Raw genomic sequence first — 18,348 nt, forward strand, 5'->3', positions numbered from 1 at the left:
GGCCATGCCCTGTCAAGGAACCATCCCGGTATGTGCCTCAAGCAATTTAGGGAAATAAAAACCTAAATCTGAATGGCCGGACGCGGCTTTGAAGAATCGTCTTCCCGAATGAGAGTCTATGTAATAACCTCTGCGCCACCTCGCTCAGTCGTTAAACCATAACACTGTTTGAAACCATTTATATGCTATGAAGATTGCGTATAGTTCGTTAATATAATGCCAGCAGATCGTCTTCACTCAACCACTGACATGGCCACAAGTTGCGGTGTTTAACGTCTAACGTTGGCGTGCTTTGTTTACTTCACGCACCGCGTTAGTTTTGCCTGGCAGCGTCGCACTTGGGGGCCGGCTGCATAGCGCGCTGGCGACGCTGACTAGATGTCAGGATCAGTGTTTGGTGTTTCCAGGTTGCCACTTCAAAGTTACTACTACCACATAGCGTGGTGCAAATCGTCTGCTACGTCCAAACTACTTGATAGGGTCTGAGCGTGGTACAGAGTCAACTTGCCGCTCCCTACTCCTTGGCTCGCTCTGTCGTCAACAAGTCCGTCGTCAGAGCTCACGTATACATCACAGTTTATGGATTCACGTAAAAGCAACCAATTTTCGCCGTTTAAAAGTCAGTTTTGCAAATCAAAATCGCAAGAAAATCCTTCTGTGATTAATTCATAACGAATATCTGACCTGTGTAGTTGCAATAAATTCCACACAGGTCTTTCTTTAGCACCTGCGTTTCGCATTTCTACGGGCATATTTTCGCATTCATGCTTTTAGACACTGTTGCTAGTGTTTCATGTGATGAAAATAATAATTTTCACGATATTCAAAATTTATTTCACTGTATGGTCGAAATGACATTGTTTCTTCTAGCGATTTTTGACTTTCAAAATTACGTTGTATAGGCAGCCAAGATGAAACTGCATACCGAGTTACTATTGTTCACAGAAGAACTGTCATTTTATTCGTCCCCATAATGAAATGTTGCCGTCCCTGTCACGGCCACATTATGAAATACCCCTAGATTAAAAAATAGCTTTTGTTAGCGATCTAGTAATTTAGCAGCCTAAATTTTATTTTAAATGACAGTAAACTAATTGAAAGGCGCTTATCGGTTTTTATCGCTGCGCGAGTTTTTTCAGTTGGATTATTGGCAGCTCAGTAATATTATATTTCGCATTAATAAAGGTCGTGAAAGCTAGCATTAATTATAGTTAGATATTCACTTTAAACACCAGTCGCGATAGTTCAAATGGTTCAAATGGCTCTGACCACTATGGGACTTAATATCTGAGGTCATCAGTCCCCTAGAACTTAGAACTACTTAAACCTAACTAACCTAAGGACATCACACACATCCATGCCAGAGGCAGGCTTCGAACCTGTGACCGTAGCAGTCGCGCGGTTCCGGACTGAAACGCCTAGAATTGCTAGGCCAATGGCGATAGTCATTACCGTTGTCAGTCAATATCTGTTGACGGCAAAGCTCGACACCCAGGTCAAATGTATGGAAATACCTTTACAAACTGTTGAAATAATTGGCTCACGTCTTCCTCACTGCAATCCAATGGCCGGCACGGTAGACACAAACCCGTAACATCGGCACTCCGTAGTTACAATCACTTCACACTTGTCACAGTTCAGTATATTCAGGCCGCCCGCGGTGGTCTCGCGGTTCTAGGCGCGCAGTCCGGAACCGTGCGACTGCTGCGGTCGCAGGTTCGAATCTTGCCTCGGGCATGGATGTGTATGATGTCCTTAGGTTATTTAGGTTTAAGTAGTTCTAAGTTCTAGGGGACTGATGACCACAGCAGTTGAGTCCCATAGTGCTCAGAGCCATTTGAACCATTTTCAATATATTCAGTTTGCTGGAAGTCTACACATGGTGGTGCGGGAACACTCTTAACCTGTACGATATTCCTCCTCCGCTATGATATTACAGCCACCACTCTCTGAATGACTCAACTGGGTCTCACAGCCGGCCGCGGTGGCCGAGCGGTTCTAGGCGCTCTAGTTCGGAACCGCGCTGCTGCTACGGTCGCAGGTTCGAATCCTGCCTCAGGCATGGATGTGTGTGATATCCTTAGGTTTAAGTAGTTCTAAGTCTAAGGGACTGATGACCTCAGATGTTGAGTTCCATAGTGCTCAGAACCATTTGAACCATTTTGGGTCTCACAACAATAACATTTGCCGGGCGCACTCGGTGCTTGATGATCGATGCTTGCCCAATTATTGACCTGTACGAGAAAATTACGCTTGCCTTTGAGTAACGGAATGTGTATACCTACAGGCACCATGTCAAATGATTTTCATAAATCTAGGAAAATGGTAATCTGCTTGTTGCCCTTCATCCGTACTATGAAAAATATCATTGAGAAAAGGACTAGTTGAGTTTCGTCTTAGCGATCCCGTCGAGAACCGTGCTGATTCGTGGACATAAGCTTTTCCTCATCAATAAATTTTCTATATTCAAACGGAGAATATGTTGTAGAATTCCGCAGCAAACCGATGTTAAGGTCAGTAGTTTTGCGGGTTGATTCTTCTATTATTCTTATATGCAGGAATCACCTGCGCTTCCTTCCAGTCGCTTGGGACTTTTGTGCTGGGAGAGAGATTCACGATAAGCTCAAGCTAAGTAAGGGACAGTGCGGTGGAGTACTCTTTGTAAAACCGAACTGGGATTCCTTCCGGACCAGGTGACTTGCTTGTTTACAGCTCTTTCAGCTTTTTCTCTACGCCAGGAATGTCCATCATACGGGAATCTGTGCGATAGCCAAACGACGGTATGTTTGTACGATTTTCCTGCGTGAACGATTTCTTAAACCCGAAATTTGAAACTTTTTCTTTCCTTTTGCTATCTTCTACTGCCACACCAGACTGGTCAACAAGTGACTAGATGGAAGATTTAGACCCGCTTAGCGTTTTTACGTAACAATAACTTTTTCGGGTTCTCAGCGTGATCATTTACCAAGGTATGAGGGTGGTAGTTGTTGTATGCTTCACGCATCGGTCTTTTTATAGATGCAAGGATCTCTACTAATTTTAACCACTTGTTTCACCATAACCTAAGAACTCGATAATGCTGAACCTTGTGACTGAACATCACTTCCTTCTACCACACGAAAACCATAATGTGGAGGGATCGACAGGAATTTCCCAAGAAGCTCAGTTTCGCCACTGACACACGCAGTAACGTGTCGAATAAAAATTTATGCTTCCTACCATTTGCAACACTTGCTAAGAAACAGTCCGAAGCAACAAACTCACTGGGACTTCCCACCGTTCGATTTAGAGTTCCTACTGGTGTTTAAAGCTTGGTTATTGTCTCTCTGCCCATTTCATTTTACTGTCTTGTAGTTCTTCTGGTGGTGTCCAAGTATGCCACATTTCCTACATTGAGGGTGGCGACACTGCATATGGATTTATCCCAAACATCCACATCTATAACACTGTGCATCAGGAGAGAAGACACCTCCTTTACCCCATACTCCTGTTCATACACCCATCACATCAAGCTCTGTAGCTAACCTGATGGGAGCAGCTAGATTCTGCCAGTATCTTTCTAGACATATCAGACGGCAGTCCTCTTAGGAAAGCATATACGGGACTATGTTCCACCTCAGGTAGAATTACTTACTTTCCTTCATCATTCTCCATCTGCTCATATGTATTCATTAATTTTCCTGTTCTATCACAAAACTTTCTGCTGGCTCGTTTTTCTTCTGTGATACCCCTCTCATTTATTCCCAAAAGAATCTTGAGCTGTTCTGTCGCTTATAGCAAAGTTATGCAGCAGAAATGCATGAAAGAGAAATGTAAAATTTTTCTCGATGTCCTCTCCATCCTGCATGAAGCTAGGACATGCCAGTCCAACGCCTCGTGTCGCTATCAAAACGACAACCATGCACAAAGCAGACATTGCGGCAAACTCAGAAATGATTGCCTCACCTCACGCAAGTGGGAAGCTTGAATTTTAAACTCAAAAATATGTCATAAACGGTAAGTGGTCCTACTCAATTCCCCTTCCTACAACTTGTCATCGAAGAAGTGTAAACCAACATTTATAGCATTTGTAGATTTAGAAAACACTGTGCATATATAGAATACAGACTACAGTTACAAGAGAGACTGTGAAAGGTGAGCTGTTCTTGAGATGGGTATGAGACAGTGTTGTAGCCTACCTCGGTGTTATTCAGTCTATACATTCAGCAAGCAGTAGAGGAATCGGAGAAGAAATTTGAAAAAAGAAATTCAAGTTTTAGGGAGAAGAAATAGAAGCTATCAGGTCTGCTGATAACACTAGGTCTGTCAGAGATGGTAACCTACCTGGAAGAGCAGTTGAACGGAGAGGGTACTGTTCAAACAGAGGTTAAAATTTAGTATGAACACAAGGATATCAACAGAAATGGAATATAGTCGAATTAAAACAAGCGATGCTGAGAGAATTAGATTATTAAATGAGGCACAAAAAGTAGTAGACGATGGGCAATGCAGAGATGACAAAAAAGTAGTCTAGCAAAAGAAATGTAAACGTTCCTGAAAAAGAAAAATTTGTTCATGTCAAATGTAAATCAACAACATAAGCGTTCCTGAAATAAACCTTTGGTCATTTCGAGTGTAAATGAAAGTGTCAGAAAATCTTTTCTGTATATATTTGTCTGGGTTATAGGCTTGTATAGAAGGGAAACATTGAAGATTATGTTTTCTGACAAAAAGGGAATAGAAGATTTTGAAATGTGGTGCTCAAAATAATGATACAGCTTAATGTGTAGCCGTGTTACTAATCAGGAGGTACTGAATGGAACTGAGGAGGAAAGGAGCTAGTTGAAGAGGACATTCTGAGGCTTCAAGGGATGAACAGTTTGGTAATGGATGGAACTGGAGGGCGGAAGGGGGATTGTAGAATGAGACTTAGGTTTGGCTGCAGAAAATGTAGGATGTAACAGTTACGTAGAAATGAACAGTTTTCACAGGATAGACCAGCGTGGAGCGCTGCATCAAACGAGTATCAGGACTGAAGACGTGTGAGAATTATAATTCTGTCATCCCTGTACCACAGGACTAGAACTTGCAATCAGTGAATACAAAAACTCAACACCCTTGGATGACATCTCTGTAAGGATTGTACAGGAAGGTGTGAACTTTTCAGCCGGTTTCATTTTCGATAAGCTTTCAGAAGAACTGTAGAAATTGAGTTATAAACCTGACGTATCTAAATCCAAGTTGACATATTCCTCCTGGCACATACTTTCTATACTGTAGACCAATTTCTCACAGTAGTTGAGAAATATTCGTTGTAATATGTTATTTATTCGTATTCCTGTTTTACGTGGTTTATTGAATTTTTGTTTATAAATTTTCTAATCAGCATTTGTAAGCTATGTACTAACTAGATCCATGAACGAGCTGCTTTGGATCGCATGTTCTCACGGAACTAGGTGGGTCTTAAATAAACAAAAAGAGTTGCAAACATATATTTGAAAAAATACACGATGTACATGGCCTATTAAAACAGATTTTATCAGCTTATGATGACTGTAATTTAATAAACCGAGAACTAATCCTACAAATTTATTTATAGACCCGAAGGCGAGTGTCTTCACTATTCTCTCTAATATCTTACAACTCAAAAGGAAAACTTGCCAAACGAACCAAAGATGCCTAGTCTCATTTCCATACAAAGACTCAGTTTGGTTAGTGAGTCCTGACGTAGCGGACTCTGTGCTAGCTCTGACGGGCAGTCGCACAAGCACTTTGTATGCAACTGTCCGTTCCCGTTCATCCCAATGACATTCGATGGGCTTCAGATGATGGTCTGTTCAACAAGTCCATAGGATTCCGTGATGCGCTGCTTTTAGCTTTGTGCACTGCGCTATTCTCATGTGGCTGCGATGAGACTGCTTCCAAACTGTCGATGTGATACGTTCTTGTCGCCAGTGACTTCTGTGTTTCAGAAAGATCACGAACTCCGGCCCTGTTAGTATCTCGAGGGGTAATTCTGGTAGTGATGTCTTTATTTCCTCTGCTACCGATGTCCTTTGTGATTTCGGACAAGGCTGTCTGACAACGGGTTCGTACGGCGCATTTTAGGTCGCTTTCACAGAGGCAAAGCTTCCGACAAAGACAGGTGGTTGTTACCATACACAGAAAAACTGGCGGGAGGTTCTCTTTCTTATCGCTCGCAGCTACTGACGCATGTTGGTACCGTGACTGGGTGCACATGAAATGAAACTATTGGAAATTTTTGCTGATATTTAAGTAAAACACATGTGAAAATATGGAAAAGAAGATATTAAATATATTCCATTGACCACGTTCCTGAGTATAAAGGAGCGTCTCATGTTCTTCAATGACAAACGAATATGTTTCTATACATTCTTCAATAATTTCCGAGTTCCACAATCATTTCTCGTGAACTATTATAGGGAATCTTTCAGGTATTAAAAGCAACGCCCAGGTATGAACACAATATCATCACGACATATCCTGCTAATAACGCTTATAAACTGCTGTATTGTGCTGAAGAAACAATAAAAGCTCGTGAGAGATGACCAGAATTTGTAATGAAACAGTAATCTCGATAAGAGTTCTGGACATTTAATACTCATTTAATTCTTGTAGGACGTCGTTTCTATTAACTGGATATCACACAGCAGCAAACAGTGTATTTTGTGTATTTGTACATAATGAGACACTAAATTTGACTGAAGTGAACACCAGTAAGTGAACGTCACTATAAAACTGTAGTAAAGTTCGTTTGCGAATGGTATTTACGACACTCAGTCAGTAAATTCAGTAGTGTGCACTGTGATTTCGTTAATACCAGAGTACTTTCCTCTGCTGAAACCATTTACTCGTAGACTAAAGGACATACTTCATTCTTCCCAAACTTAAAAATAATTAGGCGGCCGGAGTGGCCGAGCGGTTCTAGGCGCTACAGTCTGGAACCGCGCGAACGCTACGGTCCCAGGTTAGAATCCTGCCTCGGGCATGTATGTGTATGATGTCATTATGTTAGTTAGGTTTAAGTAGTTCTAAGTTCTAGGGGACTGATGACTTCAGAAGTTAAGTCCCACAGTGCTCAGAACCATTTTAAAAATAATTTATAAGCCTTAGTGACATTTCATATACTGCAATGTGTGACCTGAAGCCCAACAAACAAAAAGGATCACTCGAACATATTTTATGGAACTCACTGTTAGATTTATATGAACCTCCTAGATTGCTGTGCTTGTTAAAGCGTCGGCACGGGGAGGCGCGCTAGTCCCAAATAGATTACGCTCTGTGGATTAACAGCGAGGGTCAGTGTGCCGGCCGGTCTGAATGTGGTTTGTAGGCGGTTTCTCACATCCAACAACAGAACAATCATTAAAGTTCGAAGTACGAAGGTAAATTCTTAATCCACACCTCCATAGACGATGAAAGATGTAAGTATACAGGCTGTCCCAGAAATGTAGAGACAAACTTCGAGGGGTGCTATAGGTGGGGGACCATAGTAATACAGAATTTTTTGAAAGACATTTCAGCCATTTGACTATCAATTGTTCATTTATTTTACACAATTGTGATTCAGGCTTCGTAGTTATTCTCAAGTGCATGATGAAATGTTAAAATATGTTTTACATGTCTGTCACATGTCATCGATTTTCCGACGATACAGGATGTCTTGAGGAACAAACTGATGATAGAAATCCGTTTTCGGCAGCGACATCCAACGACGCTACCGAGCGTCGACGTTTTAGGCAACGGTGCCTGCCACTAGCCACCTCTTTGGCAGCTGACGGGATTTCGTACACTGACGTACCATAAGCGTAACGTCTCACAATATTATTTGTTAGTCAGTGGTCGCGACTGATTGCCACGATCGGCAATGGAAAAGATAGAGCTCACGTAAAGCTTCTTGTTCTTTTTCCTTCTTTCCGCACTGACCTCATTTTTTCTGCATGGGCTCTCTTCCTCCCCTCTGTCCATTTTGTTCCTGCTTTCTTCGGAGCTTCTGTCTCTGACTTAACTTCCCATCTATCAGCTTTCACTTTAATACGTTTCTGTACAAAATATCCGAATAATCTATCTGAGCATTTTGTAGGTCCTTTTTGACCTCATGTATCCAGGGTGTAGTTTTATGTCCTTTCTATGTATTTAAGAATTTTGTGTTAAGTCCTGTTTTGGGAAGCTCATAAAATTTTTATCGCCTTTTTCTAATGTCTGCTGCAAAGTTGGACAATTTCTCAGTTGTTTGACGAGATTGTAGTCTATAATCCTCTTCTGTTTTCTTTGGCCCTAGTATCTTTCTGATGATTTTACGTTCTTCCTTTAGTAAGTTTTCTAGGTCACCTTGTATGTGCACTGTCAGGGTTTCACTGGAATACAGGACTTCAGGTTTTAATACTGTATTATAGTGCCTAATTTTGGTGTTTTTGGCCAAGCATTTTTATTGAACACCTTGTAGGTTCTTCCATAGGCTCTCTTTAGTTTTGGAGGTGAATGTTTTGTGCTATTTTCTCTCCCGCCGTAGGTTGAAGGACTTCACCTAAGTATTTCAAATATTGGGCTCTATTGATATGACCGTATTTTATAGTCAAGTATTCTGTGTCAGTTTTTGTGGCGATGAAATCAGCGTTTAGGAAAGATATTTTTAGATCTATTTTCCTCTGAACAATCTTTAAGGGTTTCAACCTGTTCATTTGGTGTTCTCTCACCATCCTCTAGGAAGGCTAAGTCGTCAGCAAAAGCTAAATATGAAATTTTTATGTCATCCTTCACTCGCCCCATCTGTGTAGGTTTCCAGCAGTTTTTGTTCTTCATTTCCTTCCCCCATTCGCGGATGACCTTGCCCAGCACAAAGTTCAATAGAGGAGGAGACAGGACGCCAGTTTTGATCAGGAAGGGCTCGGCTATTTCTCCCATGTGTTTCACCATGGAGGTGTTATTGGTCAATTTCTCTTTGATGGCGTTAAGGGTTTATATATATATATATATATATATATATATATATATATATATATATATATGTGTGTGTGTGTGTGTGTGTGTGTGTGTGTGTGTGTGTGTGTGTGTGGCAAACATGATTTTTCAAGAGAAATATATATTACTATCTGGAAAGAAATATTTTTAGAGTAAGAACCAGCAACCTCCAATGGGGATGGTGGTGGTAACGTAGAGAGAGAAGGGGTAGGAAGAGATTCACAGGCAGACGGGGGGAAGGAGTACGCGAACGCAGATATGAGGGAGGAGGCGATGGACACAGCGAGGGGTAAGGGAGAAATGGACAGCGAAAGGGAAAAGGACAAAATATACAATGAGAGATGACAGGAAGAGATTGATAAGGAGAGGTGGCGGATGAGATGGCCGAGAGAGGGAAGAGGAGATGCACAGACAGAGGGAGAGATAAAGGGACTGAGGAGGTGATATAAAGGGGGTAGGGGGCGATGGACACGAGGGGTTGGAGGACATGGACAGAGAGGGAAGTAGCAGACAGACAGAGGGGACAGGGGCAAATTGACAGAGAGAGGGACGGGAGGAGGTATACAGCGGCAGGTGGAGAAGGTAGACAGACAGAGGAGCGAGAAGAAGATGGACAGTGAAGATGGCGGAGGAGATGGACAGAGAAAGGGGGAAGGAAGAGATGGGCTAATAGTATTGGAATAAATGCATACCTGGGCAGCACTGGGTACTCAGATAACGGAAAATAAAAACAAAATCACGTCCCAGTTTCCGAAACGGACTAGTTCCATGGAAGGACGATAGCCACAGAAAAGTATAGTTCATATCTGGATACCAGCGTCATTTAAATAGTACATTGGTCAATTGTTCTTCCATACAGGCGTTGCAAAACAATACCGACCAACTTCGACGGTCCCTGTACAGATGTCTTGAAGAACAAATTGAGGGTAGGAACCCCTGTACAGAAATATTATCCAAGGACACTATAGAACGTGAAGTTATAGGGATAGGCGCCAGCACTAGGCCATCCCTTTGGCAGTAAACGTGACTTTGTACATGAGGGAAGGCAGTCGAACTGTCTACCCTTAAACCTGTGTTGTTTGTTAATCAATGATCGCGACTGATAACCACAATTGGCAGTGTAGAAGATGGAACTAACTGCAGCGTGGACAGGCCTTGCCTCCTACGACTGCGATGCTCTTGTGACGCGGTGGATGATTTCAGGTAAGGGTTTCCATGTGCAGTTAATTTTTCTCCTAGAACCATCTAAAACCTCCACTGTTTTTCGGTATACAAGATGTAACAGAAGGATATCGACAGCGCTTGTACTATATGGACTGACGTCACCCTATGTACCACCTATCGCCGTCTACTCCACTAGCGTTTTCAGCAATTAGTCGCGATCACTGAACAACAAAAAACACAAGTCTATTCCCTCGTTCCGCCAGGGGTCACGGTCTGTAACTTCGGTGCGCTGCAGCTTTGTTGGATGACGTTTCCGGATATTAGTTCTTACCCTCAATTTGCTACTCAAGGCACCTTCTACAACCCCTCAAAGATTCTTGGTATTGTTTTGTAACACCCCGTATATCAAAGCGGTACAGCAAAGTAGTTACACTTGTGAGGAAATGTGACATATCGCAAGCAGTTTTCTGTGAAGGGCCACTTGAGCTGCCGCGTAATTGGTACATGACAATATGACGTGATTCACATCCGTTACTGCCGATGGGTCCTATTTGAAGTGTCCAGAAGCAATCATTTTTACGTGGTGTATGTGGATCGGTCTGCACCTGTGTCCCTACATCATTCGAATTATAACGTCACACAAAGTCTAATAAGCTTCACTGAGACGATCGATGGTCAAGAGGAGACGTTCAATTATATGGTCGCCAAGTAGCAGCCGTTATAGTGATGGGAAGTGTGATTCACAGTTCCAGTCGTGATAAGCAGCTTTTTTAATCGTCGATTTGACATCCGTATAAAGGATTTGTGCTGAACGTAACTGTGCTTCCGTAATGCTCCTGTTGGCGAGGCGGTCAACAGGTTCATTATGGAGAATGCCATGATGCCCTTTTATCTAGAGTACGCAGATCTCTACCAGGGTCTGCGTAAGGTACACGTGTGAGCTGACGTTCACTCCGTCGAAGCGGCTCCATATATCAGGATTCAGATTAAGTAGTCTTCATTCCTGATGGTAATTTAGCTGCTTTGTGTAAAAGCGAACTTCAGCACTTCCCCTCAGCTAATTTCTTAGGTCTACGAGAGCTATAGTTGGATTAAGTACTTCCCTCAAGTTTCCATTTCACATGTCGTCCATATGGTATGTTGATCCTACAGTTACTAATATGTAAATCGTACAGCCCCAGGGACGCATCTAGCGCCTCTCTATGTTTTACAATGAAATCTCGTGCGGATTCAACAGAATTTTTAATGAACTAATGATCGAGATAAGACTGTTGGTTCTTTCTGATTGTATGCCATATTACTCAAAGTTATGGATCATATACGTCTCTACGTAAATGTATATCACATTATTCATTACACTATCGCTATAAATGATTCTGTTATTGCAGTTATTTTTCTTTAGTGTTATTTGCTTAAAAGGGGTTGATCTGTGCTGTTGGCCTCATCACTGCAGTGTACGCCGTGCAGTCTACGCCACCAAGTTAATGAATAAACCGACAGATTGCTAATGTCTCGCTACTATAAAGTACATTTCTCAAGTCGCTTACTTTCCAGTGGGATATACGGGACCAGTCGCGTCCAGTAAGCTTCTTCAAAACAGCCCTCACATCATGTATGAGCTTTACCTCGTTGGAAATTACAGGTCAGTTGAAGAGCTCACTTTCGAACTATTCGGCAAGTAGACTACAAACCATTTACTTTTGTATAAAGGAGTGGCGCTTTTCCTAAAACCGGATGCCACGTAGTGAATATCACATACTGATGAGCCAAAACATTACGACCCCCTGCATAATCTACATCTACATTTACAGCCATACTCCGCAAGGCACCTGACGGTGTGTGGCGGAGGGTACTTTGAGTACCTATCGGTTCTCACTTCTATTCCAGTCTCGTATTGTTCGTGGAAAGAAAGATTGTCGGTATGCCTCTGATTTTATCCTCATGGTCTCTTCGCAAGATATACGTAGGAGGGAGCAACATACTGCTTGACTTATCGGTGAAGGTATGCTCTCAAAACTTCAACAAAAGCTCGCATCGAGCTACTGAGCGTCTCCCTTGCAGAATCTTCCACTGGAGTTTATCTATCATCTCCGTAACGCTTTCGCGATTACTAAATGATTCTGTAACGAAGCGCGCTGCTCTCCGCTGGATCTTCTCTCTCTCTTCTATCAACCCTATCTGGTACGGATCCCACACCGGTGAGCAATATTCAAGCAGTGGGCGAACAAGTGCACTGTAACCTACTTCCTTTGTTTTCGGATTGCATTTCCTTAGGATTCTTCCAGTGAATCTCAGTCTGGCATCTGCTTTACCGACGATCAACTTTATATGATCATTCCATTTTAAATCACTCCTAATGCCTACTCCCAGATAATTTATGAAATTAACTGCTTCCAGTTGCTGACCTGCTATATTGTAGGTAAATGATAAAGAATATTTCCTTCTATGTATTCGCAGCACATTACACTTGTCTACATTGAAATTCAATTGCCATTCCCTGCACCATGCGTCAATTCGTTGCATATCCTCCTGCATTTCAATACAATTTTCCATTGTTACAACCTCTCGATATACTACAGCATCATCCGCAAAAAGCCTTAGTGAACTTCCGATGTTATCCACAAGGTCATTTATGTATATTGTGAATAGCAACGGTCCTACGACGCTCCCCTGCGGCACACCTGAAATCGCTCGTACATCGGAAGACATCTCTCCATTGAGAATGACATGCTGCGTGTTGGTCCACCTTTGGAACGCAGTACAGCAACGACTATACGTGGCATGGATTGATGTCTACGCACAGGTCATACAATTCCCGTAAATTATGGGTCGGTGGTATGTGGGTACAATACTGGTGTCCGACTGCATCCAAAATATGTTCTACTGGGTTCAGGTCAGTCGAATTTAATGGCCAAGACATCAACCATAAGCAATTATCATGCTCCTGGAAGCACCCTAACACTATTTTAGCCTTGTGATACTGCCAGTTATCCTGCTGGAAGATGCGATTATCTTCAGGGAAGTCATCAGGCATGGAGCTACATAGTTGGTCAGCAAAACCTCTCACGTAATACATAGCTGTTATGATACTTTCAGTTACTGCCACATGTCCTGTGGAATGCTGGAAGAATTACCCTCGCAGCACAATAATGTCCCCATTGAACTGTACCCGTTACATGTTTCGAGCAGTCGATCGTCTGGGTGACGTCGTAACCCGACAGGACCGTCGAACGTATGTAACAAGTAAAAAGATTCCCCTGACCTGGTGACACGTTTCCTTTGATCTACGGTGTAATCTTATTGATCTCGTGCACAGTATAATCGTAACTGAGATGTCGTTGAGTTAACCACGGAAAACATAGGGGTCACCTGCTGCGGGATCCCATGTTCAACAACCTGCAACTAATGATGTGCTCTGAAATACTTGTGCCTGCAGCAGCAGATCTTGCACAGATCGCCACCTATCGTATTCTGCAAGGCTGGCAAGCGCCCGACCTCGGTGTTCTATGATGACACGTGCACGTTCGACACATTGTCGCATACTCGTCCTTTCACTGTCCTTCGACCACTTTCCACAAATGCTAGTGAGAGTAGTAGGCGAAGAGTCAACCTGCTTTGCTGTTTCCGAGATGCACGTTGACAGGTGCCTGGCCATAAGAATCTGCCGTTTGTCAAAGTCGCTTATGACTGTGGAGTTCCCCGTATTCATTGTCGCCAGGTTCATTCTCCGTGCGTCTCTGCTCCGCTTATATATATACTCCCCTTGCTGCGTCATGTGCCCGCAACGTTATCAGGAGGCATTCAGTCTCGTGGCGGGGCATGACGACAACGCTTGGCTCATAGTGTACCTGACAATGGTAATATTATACCGAGAATACCATCAATTCTGTGAAGTGTACTAGGTCCATCGGACTTCATGCAAACCTAGCACGAGATGTGAACGGGACCGTTCGTGTGTTGATAGATACGTAACGTGAGTCGCTTCTATTGTACAGGATGTACATTCGTCGCATCATACTACAGAATTCATGTCTCGGTAATAACTTTATATGGTTAATGTGAAACTGCAACCTGGTTAAGAACGTCATTTGTATGGAGTTTACGCAAGGAAGATCCCGTTTGTCTTTAACGCCCGGTGGACGGTGTCACTTAATCCAGAAGAATGGGTGTGGATTTTGGCGATGCACAAGAGTTTATAGATTTTTTTGTTGCAAAAATATTTCCCTATATCATATCTTATTAATTTTATAAACAATCTTTCCCGATTTCATATATTACTAAGTTTACAAACAGATGTCACAGTCGATGTTGCACCTGCGCTGTTTTGTATCTTTTTCCGAGTTGATAATATACCCCACTAATTTTGAATAGAATGGGCATGCACACTTTGCGAATTATTGGGTCGCATAGACGGACCACATATGGAGGAAAATCACGACGTACCTCAGCGTAGAGAACGACATTTTTTCACCACTAAAACTTTCATAATTATGAGAATTAACGCTCACTATACAGTATGATTCAGCTGTCCTACCACTGGGTTCTATGCAACCCACAACAGCTTCAAATACCACATGCACTATTTTAATTTTCTCTCTCTCACTACATGCAAGCTTTTAGTTTTAGTGAACAAATGAGGAGGACCTTTTTGTAGGACATTTAATGTAGTTAAATTTTGTATTGACATGCATTTTCGATAGAGGCTTCAGTTTTCGAATTATTCAAGAAACACGTACAACTGTGACCTTCTAACGCGTTTCTCTTGAAAACACATTTTAGCGCAAAATTTGACTACATTAGTTAGCCTACAGAAAGGTCCTGTTCATTCTTTCTCTAGGAGTCATAGTCAACACGTAGCGAGCGAGAGAATTGAAAATCTTGTGCATGCTATTTGAAGACGTTGTGGACTGCATAAAACCCAGGTGTTGGGGCAGATAAATCGCACTATACGTATTGCTGTTGGTTTTAGTTCTTCTGGATGTAACACCGTGATCGTTCTTATATCAACCAATTTTTGTTACATTTTTTATAACAGTTTCTTGGAACGCACTCGTTTAAGTTCTGGAGGCGCAGGAATAAAATATGAGAAGTGACATATTATGTGCAAGTTTTACAGAAACCAGGATGCGGTTTTAAGAGCCGAAAGACAAGAAATGGAAACAGTAGTTGAGAATGACTCGGGGTTGTAGCCTATCCTCAGAAATATTTACTCTCTAAATCAGATAAGGTGTCAGTTAAGTCAACGAGGTGTTTGGAAAAGCTGTAGGAGAGGAAATAAATTTTATGGGGTTTGTCAATGACGTTGTAGCTACGTCAGAGATGAGCATTTGACAAGTATTTGAAAGAGCATTTGACAAAAGGTTGAGAAGAAAATCAACAAAAGTAAACTGTGAGTAATGAAATATATTCAAACTAGATCTAGCGACGGTGAAAAAGTTACATTAGTAAATAAGACATTAATACTTATATATGAAGTTTGTTTATTCGGCAGCAAAATAGCTAATAATGGTCGAAGAAGAGAAGATAAGAAAAACAGACTCACACAGGCAAGATAGGCATTTCTGAAAAAGGGAAATTTGTTAACTTCGAATATATGTTTAAATGACAGGTAGTCTTTGCTGAACTTATTTGTCTGAAGTATATCCTTGTACGGAAGTTAAGTGTGAACAATAAACAGGTGAGACAAGAAGAAAATAGAAGCGTTTTCTAAATTTCACGCTATAGAAGAGTGCTGAAGATTGTTGGATAGATCGGATAACTAACGATTCGATACTGAATCGAACTGTTGAGAAAATATAATTATGGCACAACTTGACTAAAGAAAGGGATCAGTTGACAGGACGCATCCTGAGATATCAAACATTAGTTTGGTAATGGAGGGAATTGTGGTGGGCTGAGATTGTAGAGGGAGACCAAGGCTTCACTAGAGCAAGCAGGTTCAAATATATGTAAGTTGCAGAAGGTATGCAGATATACAGTATACAGTACAGCGGCTCAAGCAAAGTGGTACCAGTGCCAGTGTTTCGCAATCTGGAAGAACCCGAGTAACATCATACCTGGAACATCAGTTCATATGTGTACGGAGTAAGCTCCAGAGGACTCGCACTGCACCTGGAAATAAATAGTGTGTGAACAGCTTCAATCGCTGTCTCAACAGTGCAAAGCTGTCTTCGTGAACAGGATTTGGCTTTCAAAATGGCTCTGAGCACTATAGGACTTAACATCTGTGGTCATCAGTCCCCTAGAACTTAGAACTACTTAAACCTAACTAACCTAAGGACATCACACACATCCATGCCCGAGGCAGGATTCGAACCTGCGACCGTAGCAGTCGCGCGGTTCCGGACTGAGCGCCTTAACCGCAGAACAGGGTTTAAAGGAGGGCTTAGCGACCAAACACCCTTTATTACGCAAACAACAGAAGATGAAAAGTAATGCAATGGGCACAACAACATAAGAAACAGGATAGTGCAACAATATTCCAAGGCGCTAATCACAGACGAATCTAAATTTTAAGTATTTGTAAGCCATCGTCGAATGTTTGTTCGTAGACTTCGTGGAGTATGTATGAAGAGTCAGTATGTGACGCGAACGGTGAAGCATGATGGTAGACCAGTCATGATGTGGGGATCTTTTTCAGTTGATTAAGTCGGTGGTCTGGTGTAAATTAATGGAATATTAAAGAAGGATGGATATCACAGGATAGCGATCAACAATGCACTTCCATCTTACAAGAGACGTATTGGTTGTGGGTTTGTTCTGTAGCATGACGATGATCGCAAATATGCTTCTAAATTGTACAGAGAGTAGGTCAATAAAAAGAAAATTGTGGCGAGAACTGAAGAATATGATTTGGCCAACGCAAGTGACATGAGTTTTTTGGTGCATTATTTCATATCAGCTGTCTGTTCTACAAACTGAAAATGTTACGGAGAAGAGGACGATCAGATGAGTAGACAAGGAATTTGTTGGAACAGTAAAGTGTTCCGGCATTCATCCATCCACCATTGCCTTGTCGCCATTGTTATCCCACCATACAGGCATTAATTTCGTTTTCGAGTGATAAGATTCATTTTATCATCTCGTAGAATTGGGTGTACTGTTGGTGTTCCGCGTCTTCCCAACACGATATTTCGACGTCGTAACTCGGCGTCTTCATCAGGTGTTCTCTGAGTCTCAGGGAACACCTGTTGAAGACGCCGAGTTACGACGTCGAAATATCGTGTTCGGAAGACGCGGAACAACGGCAGTACACCCCATTCTACGAGATGACAACAAATCGCAGGGAAAGTCTTCGGAAAAAGCCTTATTTTGTTAAATAGGACAGCTGCGCTTTCTTCAGTACCAGATATAAAACCTTATACTGCATTCTTGTTTCATGACATTCTAAAAAAGTCTGTACTTTCTCCGAAAGTTAGGTCGTACATTTTGCCAATTTTCTTTCCTAATGTCCCAGTTCTAGGTTAGCCATATGACACCACATTTAGTAGCTTTATGCCTAAGAATAACGGGAAGATTCAACGGTTCTTCTACTACTTTCCAAGTCGTAGCGGCAAGGGCACAAGCTAGAGCCTGATGCTCAAATCCAGGCACCCTCTTGCTAGCTCGACACTTACGTCATGCCAGCGGCTTTGCATCTATGACCCGGACACCTGAGCCATAACCAGTTTCGAGACGATTCTGTGGCGCTTGACAGGCCGCGTATGGGCCCTCAGCAGCATCAATATCTTCCTTACCTTTTCATAAAAGGTGGTCAGCTAGCCAGACTGCGTATGTTGCCATAGCTGGTCTACGAATCGGCGTCCGCTGTGTGTTGGCTTCCGCCGGTAGGCCGCCAACTTTTTTCTGCCATCTCAACGGGACCTCCAGCTGTAGCTCCGGCTGCTGCCTGCAGAGGGTACGGGTCGAGCTAACATCCTCTCAGTTCCGAACCTCCAAGGCCCGCCAACACCAGCCACTGTCCCACACATGCGGTTCCCGGGTATTGAACCTCGACTCTGCCATCTGCCGCCGGGGTTTGCACATCAACTCATTCCGATTGTGGTTACGAGAGCAGAAGCGCGGAATGCTGACACAACAGCGGGCTGAGACGTTGCACCGCTAACAATGTCGCTGCTGAACTGTACTGACGTTAGCGTTCTGCCGCCAAGCAATGTGTCAGCAGTGCGCAAGTAGCAGCAAGTGTCTTATTTAGCGTTCATATAAGTGTAGTAGTTCAGTTGA

Source organism: Schistocerca americana, chromosome X (genome assembly GCF_021461395.2).
Source record: "Schistocerca americana isolate TAMUIC-IGC-003095 chromosome X, iqSchAmer2.1, whole genome shotgun sequence".
Lineage (NCBI taxonomy): Eukaryota > Metazoa > Arthropoda > Insecta > Orthoptera > Acrididae > Schistocerca > Schistocerca americana.